This window comes from Macrobrachium rosenbergii, chromosome 4, assembly GCF_040412425.1.
Source record: "Macrobrachium rosenbergii isolate ZJJX-2024 chromosome 4, ASM4041242v1, whole genome shotgun sequence".
NCBI classification, from domain to species: domain Eukaryota; kingdom Metazoa; phylum Arthropoda; class Malacostraca; order Decapoda; family Palaemonidae; genus Macrobrachium; species Macrobrachium rosenbergii.
Genome location: NC_089744.1, coordinates 47,972,945 through 47,986,063, shown reverse-complemented (window position 1 = coordinate 47,986,063; position 13,119 = coordinate 47,972,945). Strand labels below are relative to the sequence as shown.

General features: G+C 39.6%; 1 protein-coding gene across 5 annotated transcripts in view; it reads right to left on the bottom strand.

The window, feature by feature from the left end:
- thoc5 (THO complex 5) overlaps positions 1-13,119 on the bottom strand; it is a 319,834-nt gene that overhangs the window by 133,291 nt on the left and 173,424 nt on the right. The window lies entirely within an intron of this gene.

Sequence of the window (13,119 nt, the reverse complement as noted above, 5' to 3'; positions counted from 1 at the left end):
CATTAATCACTTTATTACAAGTTGTGGACATGGGGTGGTGGTTTTATACAACAGTACCAATCACTATATCATCATAGAATTATATTAATTTTTCACTGATAATTTTTTCCATATATCTGTCAGTGACGAATTTTTGTATCCCTCATGTGGTTATTGAGAGTTCTTATATTGTTTTCATTGATGAAATTATTAAAACTTTATGTTACAAAGTGAGGGCCTAGTTTGGTGAAGCTGGTAATAGATCTAGTTCAAAGGAAGCTGGTCAAGTTTTTGACTACACAAAATCAATATAAATCTACTAAAATCCAAGAACATTGCATAAAAAGTGCTCCCCAAAATTTTTTGTGGGCTTGAGTTTTTTAATTGATCTAAAATTTCTTTTAAATTTAGTTAAATGTATGTTTTTTTTACATTAAACAATAAAAAGGATACTGTACGTAAAAACAAAATAGGAAATAGCTCAACTGTGACTCAGTTGGACAAACTAACAGACAGACACCATCCATGCCTCTGTGATGAATTTTGAAAGCCAAGGTAAAGACTCAAGAATTTTTCCTATTAAATACTTAACACAAAGCAACCTGATGGCTGAATTGTGAAAATTTTTCTTCCAGTTTACCATGTGCTCAAACAGCTTTCTTAAAAAATTTACAATGATTTTAGGTTAGCAAACTAGCAAGCTAATATTCTACACAACTTTTCAACTTCCTTATTCTCAAACCTACATTTTTACTTGTATTTATAAAAAAAAAAAAACTCTAAGAACCTGATAAACTGAGAATAAAAAATTTGCCATCCATTGCCTACCACATTTCATTATTCATAAAGGCACAATTTTGATGGTCAGCTTTGACTTTCTGTATCTTTTCACCAATATTCCTTAGCTGAAGTTTTAAACTGTATCAGAACCTAATGTAAGGAACAAATGTTTAACTTCCCATTTTAAACTGAACTGGAAAAATATGTTAGCTTATATAATGCAAATGACTCTTTCATCAAAGCTGATGGAAAGACATACAAACAAACATTTGGTCATGTTATGGGCTCCTCTATTTCTCCCATCCTTGCCAATATCTATACAGTACTGAATATTTAGAAACTTCTTGGCTGTTCTCCAATCCATTCAAAAAGTTTTTTTAATCATGTGAAAGATATAGTTACATGATACTTTTTTGCTGTAAATATGGATTCTAAAAAGAGACTAGAGGAATTTCATGATACAGTGTCCTGGAACTTTCCATACAATTGAGAACAGTGACAAGTGTAGGCCAAATTATCCCTTTCCTAAACATTAACCCTTAAACGCCGCCTGGAAGTATCGTACGTTGACTAAAATTGTCTGTCAGGTGCCAAGTGGACATACGGTACGTCTACCACAAAAAGTTTTTTTTAAATATTCGCGGAAAAATAGTTATAGGCCTAGTTTGCGAAAGATTTGAAATACCGGCCCTTGAGGGATGCTGGGAGTTCACGGATCACGCTTTTGTTTCGTTTACAAGCGTTACCCAGCCGCACATGCGCGAATTTCTTTCTTCGCGCACTACAGAGCATCAGCGACGCATCTCAGAAATTCTTTCGTCACTTTGTCGTAATGTTTGCACTGTTTTATATTAGCCGTTACATAAAGTTTTATATATGAAAATGTGTGCAATTTCATGTAGAATACAACAAAAAACAACCCATGGTTGTAGCTTTTATAAGTTTTTAAATATTTTCATATAAATCACGATAAGTGACGAAATTTCAACCGTCGGTCAACTCTGACTCGACTGAAATGGTAGAAAAATGCAATTGTAAGCTAAAACTCTTACATTCTAGTAATATTCAATCATTTACCTTCAATTTGCAACAAATTGGAGGTCTCTAGCATAATATTTCGATTTATGGTGAATTTTTGAAAAAAAATTTTCCTTACGTCCACGCGGTAACTCGGCCAAAAATCTCAGAAATTCTTTCGTCACTTTGTCGTAATTTTTGCACTGTTTTATATTAGCCGTTACATAAAGTTTTATATATGAAAATGTGTGCAATTTCATGTAAAATACAACAAAAAACAACCCATGGTTGTAGCTTTTATCAGTTTTGAAATATTTTTATATAAATCACAATAAGTGCCAAAATTTCAACCTTCAGTTGTCCACTTTGACTCCACCAAAATGGTCGAAAAACACAACTGTAAGCTAAAACTCTTACATTCTAGTAATATTCAATCATTTACCTTCATTTTGCAACAAATTGGAAGTCTCTAGCACAATATTTCGATTTATGGTGAATTTTTGAAAAAACTTTTTCCTTACGCTAACTCAGCCGAAAATCTCAGAAATTCTTTCGTCACTTTGTCGTAATGTTTGCACCGTTTTATATTAGCCATTACATAAAGTTTTATATATGAAAATGTGCGCAATTTCATGTAGAATACAACAAAAAATAACTAATGGTTGTAGCTTTTATCAGTTTTGAAATATTTTCACATAAATCACAATATGTGCCAAAATTTCAACCTTCGGTCAACTTTGACTCGACCGAAATGGTCGAAAAACGCAATTGTAAGCTAAAACTCTTACATTCTAGTAACATTCAATCATTTACCTTCATTTTGCAACAAACGGGAAGTCTCTAGCACAATATTTTGATTTATGGTGAACTTTTGAAAATAACTTTTTCCTTACCTCCCTGTGCGGTAACTCGGCTGAAAATCTCAGAATTTCTCTAGTCACTTTGTCGTAATTTTTGCACCGTTTTATATTAGGCCTTACATAAAGTATTATACATGAAAATGTGCGCAATATCATGTAGAATACAACAAAAAATAACTCATGGTTGTAGCTTTTATCAGTTTTGAAATATTTTCATATAAATCACGATAAATAGAAAAAATTCAACCTTCAGTCAACTTTAACTCGACCGAAATGGTCGAAAACTGCAATTGTAAGCTAAAACACTTACAGTCTAGTAATATTCAATCAATTACCTTCATTTTGCAACAAACGGGAAGTCTCTAGCACAATATTTTGATTTATGGTGAATTTTAGAAAAAACTTTTTACGTCTGCGCGTTACGAATTCATGCATCATTTTGTGATAATATTTTCTCTGTGTTGCTTTGATCGTTTTACAATTTCTTATATATCAAAATCATCACAATTTAGTGTACAATACAAAAAAAGAAAAAATAACTCGTTAGCTTTAACCGTTTTGCTTACAGCGCGATTTGTATACATATATGAAATTTTTTTTTGCCCTGTCATATATTCCAATATTTACTGTATATATGATAATGATAATTTTTTCATTTCTGATGGTTGCATACTAAACTTCAGGCAATGACAAAAAAAGGAGCCAAAAATGAACTCTTAATCTTAAAAACTAAGCGTGCTGTGATTTTTTGAAAAAAACTTTTTTTTCCACTTCGGCGCTAACTACCGAACGCCGCCGGCATACGACAGACACTTTTGTAAATAGAGGCTCGGCGTTTAAGGGTTAATAAAAAAAAAAATACCTGAAGGGTTTTAAACTTAGGTCTTCCCCATATGGAGACTCATATGAATTCTTATATTTTTATTTTTCTTTTCAGAATAGTGCTGCAGATGTGATAACAATGTTACAATTTGGCCAAGCACTGAATCCATTGCTTGCCAGGTATGTTAAAGAAACATCCACCAATGATTCCCATTACTTTTCTTCAGGGAAGATGGTGGCTTTGAGGACTCACATCAACTACTAAAAAAAAATATCTTTTCCTGTACCAAAAAATATTTTTTATAGTATAGCTGCTGCTTGTCCTCAAAGAAGCGCACAGAAGAAATTGACAGGTGAGGAAACTGCCAGGCTACTGAGAAAAGACTCCTAATTCCTGTGAGGAATTAACAATGAATTAAGAAGGATACAGAGTAAGTGTTCCTTATGAAAATATGGTGATTTATCCAACTATATACAGACAGAATAATGCAACATAACCTCTCCAACTCAGCAATGCTCAGAGAAGCCACAGCATTGTTAATTGCATGAGGGATCACCCCTTCCTTTTTTCATTCAAGGTTCCTGTGAGGAATTAACAGCCAATAAAACTGATAGAGAACCTGTAGTCATGCTAACCTTATGACAGTTTAGTAAATTATCTAACCATGTCAGGATTGAATGCAGGATAACCCTCTGTCCCAGCAGTATCTCAGAAATGTCAAAGTTTCAACGGGGACCCTTGATGAGACTAATTATACTGCCTACTGACAAAGTGTAGCACAACCTCTTCAATCTTATAGCAGTATTGTTTGATGAACACTGTCTTCAATGACCATCCCATAAATTCAGAAACCTCTTCAAAAGAGAAATTTCCGAGGAAAGCCAGCGAAGTGCCCACCTTCCAGAGGTCAGAGTCTGCCTTTATAATTACGGGCAGTAAGGTCATTCTCAGCCCATCCAATGAGAGCAGATTAATAGTGGTAGGGTGTAAGAAAAAAAGGACAATTTTGGATGTTAGCCAATAGTGAGTTTCTGCAGAAAAACTGGGATTTTCTCATCAACTGGTCCTCATTCTTGGCCACGAGACAACAGCAAGTGAAGGCTACATGACTTGTGAGTGGTCCTTATTCTTGGCCAAGAGATAACAGCAAATGAAGGCTACAAGACTTGTCCTGTCACATCAACCAAATTCAACATGGCATAACTACATTAACTGTCAATCTTTGAAAAAAAAATAGCAAAAATTAACAGACATTAATGAGATGATGCAAAAAATAAAGAACTAAAGGTAACCATCACTATACTGATTAACAGGTCACTGAATATGAATCTTAACTGATAAACACCAAGGAAAATGCAAAACCATTTATTATAACAAGCTCCCAAAATGAAAGATGGCAAAAAGGGACAAAATTTAAATCAATTTGTATTTTTCATAACTAAAAAACTTGTGGTCTTAACGTAAGGGGAAAATTCTCTAGCACCTACTTGAGTCCGGTTAAAAGAAGTACAAGGATTTTGGTGGCAACAAGACCTAGCCAAGATGGCGGAAAGGAGGTGGGCATAGTCGACCTGCCTTAACCCATCCCAGCTACAATGCATCAGTTTCCTTTAGCGCAGGTAACTAAATGAGGGGTGGCTTGAGGTGGGCCATGTACATTATCACTGCAGAATTGTTAGTTGTGAAAAATACAATAACTTAAAATGTGTCATTTGTTCATATACAGAACAAACCTTTGGTCTTAACGTGAGGGAGACTTACTCTTGGAGGGAGGATAGAGAAAGCCTCAGGAATGACTGGAGGTTCAGCCCATCTGGGCTCACTTCCTGGCCAAAGTAAGACAAAGGAAGGAGTCATATGCCTCTGATCTGTTAAGAAAAAGGTTAATCAGCAGCCAGACATCTGGGTTAGGAGACAATGTGAACTCCTGTTACACTGTCTTGTAGGAATATAAAGAACCTGTAATTGTCGGAGACGCCAAAACTTACGTTAGCCACCAACCTTGTTTGTTGCCATTTCCTCTCTCCCTTTGTAAGAGAGAGGAAGGGATTTGTTTCCATGTATAATTTGTATTGTGTAGGAACAATAAAAAAAATCAATGGAATGGTGCTCTCACACCTGTATCCGACCCATTCCAGTGCATGATGGATTAATTCTGTCCACTGCCTGCCAGCAGAGAAGAAAAAGAGAAAAGAAGACCTGTCATCCCATTCACTCTCATTTTCAAAACCAACATCTTAGGAAATACAAACTGCCGCGCTAGTGGCACTGGATGAGCTACACAACTTGTTGAGCAGCCACCATCGGACACAAGGAAAAGTGTCCAAGGACCTGTGGGCAGCATCCTGCAGATAGAAGGATGTGAAGGTGGTCTGGCAAAGCCATATGCCAGCCTTTAAAATCCTTTGAACTGACAAGTTCTTTCTGAAAGCGATGGAAGGGCCTAAACCCCTAACATCATGTGCTCTTGCATGCACTGTATCAGCATCTGAATGTGAAGAAGAACAATAGGCTTGCTCGATTACTTCACGTGGCCCAAAGGAGTATTCGTGGACACTTCCTTCTTGTTTCAGCCTATACTCGACAACCTGGTTCGCGATGTTGAGTCCTTTTTAGATAGTTATGCAGTGCACTGATGGGACATAAAAGCAATTCTTCAGGGTCATTACCAACAAAATTTCCAAGGGAAGGGATAAAAAAAGGACTTGAGTCTGCCGTCACAAACTGAATGATTCTGAGTCTTAGCTACAAATTCTGGGACAAATTTGAAGGCTACAGAATCACAACCTAGCATGTTTAACATCAAAAGAGGGGTCTGTGAAGTTCACTAACTCCCTTTGAAGAGGCCAAGACTAAAAGGAGAATAGTCTCTGGTGAAGCCTGCAAGGGTTCGTATGGACTACGCGTGAGGCTGCTAAGCACCAGTGTTAGGTCCCAATTAGGTCTAAGATCTCTTAGGGAACAGGACTGCTCAAAACCCCTGAGAAGCACAAGAGATTTCCCACGAAGATGACATGTCTATGTTCTTCAAACGTAGAACTAAACCTGGAGCAGCCCTATAGCCCTTGACGGCTGACACCGAAAGGAGTTTCTCCCTTCAAAGAAAAATGAAGTCTACTACTTGTTGAATGGTAGTTCCGACTAGAGAGAAACCGTTAACAACACCAATCACAGTGGACTGCCCACTTTCCCTGGTACAAGGCTGTAGAAGACCCTCTGAGATAACCAGACATTTCTGACGCTACTCTGCAAGAAAATCCTCTCGCTCGCAGGAGATACTGGATAGTCTCCAACCACGAAGAGATAGGGACCCTACCGACTGGTGATACCTCTTGATGTGTGCCAAGGGGAACTCACTCTCGGTGCTTCTATCAGCAAGGCTAGTAAATCTGGGTACCATTCTGAGTGTGGCCACAAAGGTCAACCTGAGGTCCTGAGAAATCATCACTCTGTTGATAACTTGGCAGATTAGGCAAAAGGGGGGGAAAGGCATAGATATCCATATTGTTCCAAGGATGTTGAAGGGCGTCCTCTGCCACGGCCCAAGGATCTGGAACGACTGAACAAAATACCCCTAGATTTTTGTTGTCTGGTTTGCAAAAGTCTACAGTACTGATGGCCTTCCCCACAGATGAAAAAGCCTTTCTGTCACATCAGATGCAGTGACCACTCTGTTCCCAGAACCTGACCCCAACGACTCAGCTTGTCTGATACCATTTTCCTCTTTCCACTGTAGTGTTGTCGGACATTAGAACCACGGGGAGTGCCCTATTAGCCCTTCTTGAAATTCCTGAAGTTCTAGGAAAGCTGCTTTCATCTCCAGGATGTTGATATGAAGCTGTTTGTCTTGGTGATCTTACACCCCTGACGTTAGGTGATCTTCAAAGTGTGCTCCCCAACCCTCGTAAGAGGCGTCTGAGAACAGAAGAATCTCGGAGGGGGAGAATGAAGGGGCACTCCTGTGGTCAGGTTTCTGTCGTCCGGGCACCAAGCTAAGTACTTCCTCATTCTGGTGAGAGGGGAACTGGGAACAGGGGAGAATCCCTTGAAGGGGACCAAAACTCTTTTAGTCTCCATTGGAGAGATTGTATATAGAGTTGACTGTGAGGAACTAATTTCTCCAAGGATGACAGGTAACCTAGAATGACCTGCCACTGATGAGCAGGTTGCTTCTGTTTGGACAGGGAAGACTTGGAAAAGTTCCTGAACTTTTCTAAGTGTTGGTTTGATGGGAATACCTTCACTGCTGTCATGTCTATTAGCATGCCCAGGTAAAGAATTCTCTGACTGAGCATGAGGTTTGACTTTTCCAAATTTATCAAATTGCCTAACCTGTGACAAAATTGGAGATGGTCCTTGTCTTTTGTTAGCTCTACCAGAGAACTTGCTAGGACTAACCAGTCGTCAAAGTATCTTAAGATTTGTACTCCCTGAGAATGAGCCCATGTCAAAACCAGGGTGAACACTGGTGAAGACTTGTGGAGCTGTTGAAAGGTCGAAGCAAGAACCTTGAATTGGTAAACTCTCTCTCCCAAACTGAAGCGAAGGAACTTCCGACATGAAATCATTCTCCCTGATGGCTTGAAGAACTGTGCAAGGTGTTTCCATTTTGAACCGAGTCTTTCTGATGAAAAGGTTGAAAGTTGACAGGTCTGTCACCAGTCTCCAGTCACCCGATGCTTTGGGAACCAGAAAGACACGGCTGTAGAATACTGGAGATGGGTCCTTCACAATCTCTACTGCTCCTTTTTCCATAATTTTCCTCACTTCCTCTTAGTGAGCTAGGTGCTTCGTCAAACCTCGAGAGTAAGTCGACTGGTGAAGTGGACACTCGGAGAGTGGGGGAGGAAACTAGAAGGGGAGTAGATATCCAACCAGCAGAACATCTACTACCCATGTTTCTGCTCCAAACTGCTGCCAAGATGCCCCATGGCTCACCAGGCAACCGCCCCCCGCAGACGGCAGAAAGTTGGGAGGGATGCCCACTCTAATCTCTACCTCCCCTAGACCTCTCTCCCAGGTCTGGAAGAACAGGTCTGAAAGGTCCGTTGCTGATGAGTTTCCTTGGTTGGAGATGGAGAGGGATGACAAACTCTGCGCAGCCCTGCTGTGACTTGAGATTTCTTAGAGGAAACAAAAGATATTTGCGTTCTGGGTTTATAAGTGCCAGATGATTTTGAGACAGCTTGATGCACTAGTCAGTCATTATTATCTGCCCTACATCTCTCGACTGCAGAGTCAAGCTGGGCCTTAGGAAAAAGAGACCACGAACCTAAAATACCCCCATTCCTCAAGGTTAAGACCGAATCTGTATTGACAAATCTCAAGAACTTGGAGAGGGCAGCATCCCTTCTTTTAAGCAACCAGCTGGCCCACATGCTAGCTGTTAAGTGGGCCTAGTAAGGGATGGTTTTCGCAACAACCTAATGAAGGGGGCATTTTCTTCAGAGTTGACCATAGCAGTGGAAGAGATCTTTGCCACTGCCATTGACTACAGGTTAAGCCATGAAACAGCTTGAAAAACTGATGAAGCAGTTGACTCCAAGGTAGCAGCTTCCTGACAAGTGAAGGATGGGCCCTCCGCTTTGATTTGGTTTAAAGAAATCCCTGGGCCTAGACAAACAAGGTCTGGATTAATTTGTCTAGGCTGCAATTCAACCATGGAGGTTGCATAAAACCATTTATGCCAGAGAAGAGGTGGAGGTAGCAATCTGAAAGACCTACTGGAACGCAGTGAATCGTCCTGTCTGGAGACGAGAATTCACCTAGATAAGAATGCCGCCAGCATGTTTAGAGCAAGGCAGCCGTAGAGACGTCTTCGCCTCTTTCTTAGGCACTAGCAAGGCTTCGATACCTGAAGATATTTCCGAATTGGTTGCCACAGTCTCCTCTGCTAAGCTGTTACACTTACAAATGAGATCAACAACTTCAGCATAGGTAGTCAAAAATTCTAATGGTCTGAATCCTCCACCTCCACCTCTGGCCTGTCGGCTAAGTCAGGGAAGTCAAAACGTCCTATTTATCACTGGAGTGTAGGCTCGTTCAGGGCCTAAGACTTTCTTGGGGGACTGCAAATCTGAAGAATGAGACAGAACTTTGTCTTGTTCTTGATCCCGTCCACAGGAATGGGAATGAGAATTATGATGAAATGATGAATGTCGCGATTGGTTTTGAGGCCATGTGGGACTCCTGTTATGTGAAGACCAGTCACAGCCGTGTGACAAGTGCATATCACAGTAACAGACATGTGAATGACAGCACTGATCGCAAGATGTATGTTGTGATCTGTTACAAGGCAAAGCACGACTCGTGTTACGTGAAGCTCGGTCACGGCCGTGTGAACAAAACGTGGATCATGTTCAAGGGCGCGTGAACGAGAACGCTGATCATGGTCCCTTTTAGGATAACGTAAACACGAATGCCAACAATGATGTGGAGATGAAGGCCTTGGAAGGTTATGCAACCGTGAAGGGCTCTCGACATGTGAGACATGGCCATATGAGCTAGAAGACATCCAAGGAGAACAGTCTCAGTCCTGAGAGGAATACTGCACTTTCGACTTCTTGGTGAGGGCCTTGTCATCCTTACTACAGACTTAAGGAGAGCTCGTACCTTGAACGGGAAGAGAAGTTCGATTTGTAAATTTGGGGATCCCACAGGAAGTATCTCTGTTCATAAGCAATGTAGCATGGGAGTCAGGAACTGGGAGTGGAACGCTGGACACAGCAGAAGGAACACTGGGGGTGGAACGTCAGACACAGCAGAAGGAACACTGGGGGTGGAATGTCAGACACAGCAGAAGGAACACGTATGTGTACCTTGACTAAAGAACGCATCTGAGAGGAAGCGACCAGGCTTGTAGCAGCTTTAGAAGCACAAACAGGTTCAGCGTGAGCATGACTGGACAAATGCAGAACAGCTGCAGAAGAGGAACGAGACTCTGAAGAGGACTTGCATAACCTCTTACGCCCCTCCCCCCCAACAGAACAGGGGCAGTCAAATCAATTACCAGATCTCCCAAACTCCCAATTGAATCTTCTAAGGGCAAAGCAATAGAAGGAGGCGAGGGAGTAAATTCAGGGAGGAAGAAGCAATGAGAGGAGACTTTGATAAAGAAGAGCCAGAATAAGAAGGAATGGATGAGCTCGCCACTGCTGGAGGCACAAAGCCTTCCCAAGATGGCACTGCTCACTTCCCCTTATATCTCCTCTTCCTACCAAAATTCTTCCATTGCTCAAGACACCAAACAACACGCTCTGAACATGGGTTACTTACGCTACAGTCATTAGATCAACACCTGCTACAAGAAGAATGGGGATCTAAATCCAAGGCAGGTAGAAAACAAAAGCAAGGTTTGTTACCAACCCAAAGGCATTTCCTCTGAGGCTTGGGAAGATTAGATGATTTGTGGGTTTGCATGCTCAAAGTAAAAAACACACAAAAAGCACAAAATCATACAGGACACAACACAAACAAAAAAAAGAGAAAAAACCAGAACTCTAAGGCATAATGAGGGCAGGAAGGGACAAAAACAACCAGCTTCTTGGCAGAGAAGGCAACAGCACGACCTGCTATGAAGGCAGTCAAAGAGAAACTGATGCATTGTGGATGGGATGGGTTAAGACAGGTCAGCTATGTCCACCTCCTTTCCGCCATCTTGGCTAGCTCCTGCTGCCACCAAAATCCAAGCTTCTTTTTTTTTTTAACCAGACTCCAGAAGGTGGAAATGAATTTTTTCCTTACACTAAGACCAAAGGTTTGTTCTGTATATGAACAAAATACTACTTACAATCACAATGAATAATAAAAGAAAATTTATGTGCTGAAATTTAAAGGAAGGCTGTGATCTGGAAGTTACTGAAAACCCTAAAGATCTAAGATAAGAAATCTCCAGGATCAAAATAAAAGAAATACTAAATACAAAAGAAATCACTTACAATGACATAGCAATGCATGAGTGTCACCGACTAAAGGTTAAGACTTTACATTATATATACAACTGACATGGCATCACATCATAATGATGGAAAATGGATGGATGAAAGCCAATGAAACAGTGCTAATCCTGAGAGACAGCAAAGCAGACTGTATCTACTCATAACAAAGCCACATGGAAGCAATGACGCCTTCTGGGACAGCGGAGTGCAGTCTGGGTATGCACAATCAGGTCTTTCTTATTTCCAGATAAACGAAGTTGCTGTGACTGGAAGTTGTTGACAAGGACTAAGGCTATTTATAATACTGTACATGGTCCATAAGAACGAGTGTTCTAATAATGCCTATGACTTGCTTTAAGGATGGCATAACTCCAGCTTGAGCTTAAATATATTTAAGGCCAATGAAGATGAAAGTTGATGGACCTTATGAGCCTGCGATATGTCTAAGAAATAATGTGAGACCCCCTAATGAAGCCTTAAGAAATAATATTCTTTGAGACAAAGGTATCCCTGCAACCAGTACAAATGGATGAGGCAAAGTGGAGGTCTGAAGCTCTGGGTTTGCTAAAATAGGTCCTGATGGCTCTTACAGGACACAGGAGATTGTTCTGGTCAAAAGATAAAAGAAGGGAATAGCACAGAAATCCTGATCAAATTAACCCTTTAACGCCGAAGCCCTATTTACAAAAACGTCTCCCGTATGCCGGCGGCGTTCAGTGAGTTAGCGCCAAAGCGGGAAAAAAAGTTTTTTTCAAAAAATCACAGCACGCTTAGTTTTTAAGATTAAGAGTTCATTTTTGGCTCATTTTTTTTGTCATTGCCTGAAGTTTAGTACGCAACCATCAGAAATGAAAAAATATCATTATCATATATAAATATTGGAATATATGACAGCGACAAAAAAAAAACTCGTATATAATTGCATACAAATCGCTGTAAGCAAAAACGGTTAAAGCTAATGACTTAATTTTTTTAGTTGTATTGTACACTAAATTGCGATGATTTTGGTATATAACAAATTTTAAAACGATCAAAGCAACACAGAGAAAATATTATCACAAAATGATGCATGAATTCGTAACGCACAGACGTAAAAATTTTTTTTTTTTTTTCAAAAATTCACCATAAATCGAAATATTGTGCTAGAGACTTCCCGTTTGTTGAAAAATGAAGCTAAGTGATTGAATATTACTAGACTGTAAGTGTTTTAGCTTACAATTGCAGTTTTCGACCATTTCAGTCGAGTTAAAGTTGACCGAAAGTCAAATTTTTTCTATTTATCGTGATTTATATGAAAATATTTCAAAACTGATAAAAGCTACAACCATGAGTTATTTTTTGTTGTATTGTAAATGAAATTGCACACATTTTCATATATAAAACTTTATGTAACGACTAATATAAAACGGTGCAAATATTACGACAACGAGACGAAAGAATTTCTGAGATGTTCGGCCGAGTTACAGCGCGAGCGTAAGGAAAATGTTTTTTTAAATTCACCATAAATCGAAATATTGTGCTAGAGACTTCCAATTTATTGCAAAATGAAGGTAAACGATTGAATATTACTAGAATGTAAAATTTTAGCTTACAATTGCATTTTTTACCATTTCGGTCGAGTTAAAGTTGACTGAAGGTTGAAATTTTGGCAGTTATCGTGATTTATGTGAAAATATTTCAAAACTGATAAAAGCTACAACCATGAGCTAATTTCTGTTGTATT